At 59.9% G+C, this 2,500-nt stretch overlaps 1 pseudogene; it reads left to right on the top strand.

Annotated features, from left to right (window-relative positions):
- Positions 1–2,500, top strand: part of LOC126139138 (large subunit ribosomal RNA) — a 6,395-nt pseudogene that overhangs the window by 788 nt on the left and 3,107 nt on the right.

The raw sequence follows: 2,500 nt of genomic DNA, 5'->3' as shown, positions 1-2,500 counted from the left end.
GCGCGCGCGGTTCTTCCCGGATGACGGACCTACCTGGCCCGGCCCCGGACCCGCGCCGCTGTTGGCTCGGGATGCTCTCGGGCGGAATAATCGCTCCCGTCAGCGGCGCTTCAGCTTTGGACAATTTCACGACCCGTCTTGAAACACGGACCAAGGAGTCTAACATGTGCGCGAGTCATTGGGCTGTACGAAACCTAAAGGCGTAATGAAAGTGAAGGTCTCGCCTTGCGCGGGCCGAGGGAGGATGGGGCTTCCCCGCCCTTCACGGGGCGGCGGCCTCCGCACTCCCGGGGCGTCTCGTCCTCATTGCGAGGTGAGGCGCACCTAGAGCGTACACGTTGGGACCCGAAAGATGGTGAACTATGCCTGGCCAGGACGAAGTCAGGGGAAACCCTGATGGAGGTCCGTAGCGATTCTGACGTGCAAATCGATCGTCGGAGCTGGGTATAGGGGCGAAAGACTAATCGAACCATCTAGTAGCTGGTTCCCTCCGAAGTTTCCCTCAGGATAGCTGGTGCTCGTACGAGTCTCATCCGGTAAAGCGAATGATTAGAGGCCTTGGGGCCGAAACGACCTCAACCTATTCTCAAACTTTAAATGGGTGAGATCTCCGGCTTGCTTGATATGCTGAAGCCGCGAGCAAACGACTCGGATCGGAGTGCCAAGTGGGCCACTTTTGGTAAGCAGAACTGGCGCTGTGGGATGAACCAAACGCCGAGTTAAGGCGCCCGAATCGACGCTCATGGGAAACCATGAAAGGCGTTGGTTGCTTAAGACAGCAGGACGGTGGCCATGGAAGTCGGAATCCGCTAAGGAGTGTGTAACAACTCACCTGCCGAAGCAACTAGCCCTGAAAATGGATGGCGCTGAAGCGTCGTGCCTATACTCGGCCGTCAGTCTGGCAGTCATGGCCGGTCCTTGCGGCCGGCCGCGAAGCCCTGACGAGTAGGAGGGTCGCGGCGGTGGGCGCAGAAGGGTCTGGGCGTGAGCCTGCCTGGAGCCGCCGTCGGTGCAGATCTTGGTGGTAGTAGCAAATACTCCAGCGAGGCCCTGGAGGGCTGACGCGGAGAAGGGTTTCGTGTGAACAGCCGTTGCACACGAGTCAGTCGATCCTAAGCCCTAGGAGAAATCCGATGTTGATGGGGGCCGTCATAGCATGATGCACTTTGTGCTGGCCCCCGTTGGGCGAAAGGGAATCCGGTTCCTATTCCGGAACCCGGCAGCGGAACCGATACAAGTCGGGCCCCTCTTTTAGAGATGCTCGTCGGGGTAACCCAAAAGGACCCGGAGACGCCGTCGGGAGATCGGGGAAGAGTTTTCTTTTCTGCATGAGCGTTCGAGTTCCCTGGAATCCTCTAGCAGGGAGATAGGGTTTGGAACGCGAAGAGCACCGCAGTTGCGGCGGTGTCCCGATCTTCCCCTCGGACCTTGAAAATCCGGGAGAGGGCCACGTGGAGGTGTCGCGCCGGTTCGTACCCATATCCGCAGCAGGTCTCCAAGGTGAAGAGCCTCTAGTCGATAGAATAATGTAGGTAAGGGAAGTCGGCAAATTGGATCCGTAACTTCGGGATAAGGATTGGCTCTGAGGATCGGGGCGTGTCGGGCTTGGTCGGGAAGTGGGTCAGCGCTAACGTGCCGGGCCTGGGCGAGGTGAGTGCCGTAGGGGTGCCGGTAAGTGCGGGCGTTTAGCGCGGGCGTGGTCTGCTCTCGCCGTTGGTTGGCCTCGTGCTGGCCGGCGGTGCAGGATGCGCGCGCCTGCGCGGCGTTCGTGCCCCGGTGCTTCAACCTGCGCGCAGGATCCGAGCTCGGTCCCGTGCCTTGGCCTCCCACGGATCTTCCTTGCTGCGAGGCCGCGTCCGCCTTAGCGTGCTCCTCCGGGGGCGCGCGGGTGCGCGGATTCTCTTCGGCCGCCATTCAACGATCAACTCAGAACTGGCACGGACTGGGGGAATCCGACTGTCTAATTAAAACAAAGCATTGCGATGGCCCTAGCGGGTGTTGACGCAATGTGATTTCTGCCCAGTGCTCTGAATGTCAACGTGAAGAAATTCAAGCAAGCGCGGGTAAACGGCGGGAGTAACTATGACTCTCTGCAAGCCCGTACCTCCCTGCTGCCCAAGAAGGCCGCCCCAGCATCCCCCGCTGACTTCCGCCCGATCACGGTTTGCTCAGTCCTCGCCAGAGTCTTCCATAAGATCCTGGCGGGTCGTCTGATGCGGACTTGTGTGTTGGACGGACGTCAGCGGGCTTTCCTTCCTCAGGATGGGATGCTGCACAATTCCTTCTTGTTGGACCTGGCGATGACTGAGGCCAGGGTGAACTGTAGTTCCCTCTATGTCGCGTCCCTGGATGTGTCCAAGGCATTCGACTCTCTGGACCATGGTGCCCTGGGGCCTGCCCTGAGGGCTCATGGTCTGCCTGACGAGTTCGTTGGATACATCCTGGGATGCTACGAGGAGGGGGCAACGGTGATCTGTGGTCCTGGGAAGTCGCTTGGTCC

Source organism: Schistocerca cancellata, unplaced genomic scaffold (assembly GCF_023864275.1).
Source record: "Schistocerca cancellata isolate TAMUIC-IGC-003103 unplaced genomic scaffold, iqSchCanc2.1 HiC_scaffold_677, whole genome shotgun sequence".
Taxonomy (NCBI): domain Eukaryota; kingdom Metazoa; phylum Arthropoda; class Insecta; order Orthoptera; family Acrididae; genus Schistocerca; species Schistocerca cancellata.
Note: the sequence above shows the minus strand (reverse complement) of the source record. Positions and strands in the feature narration are given on the sequence as shown.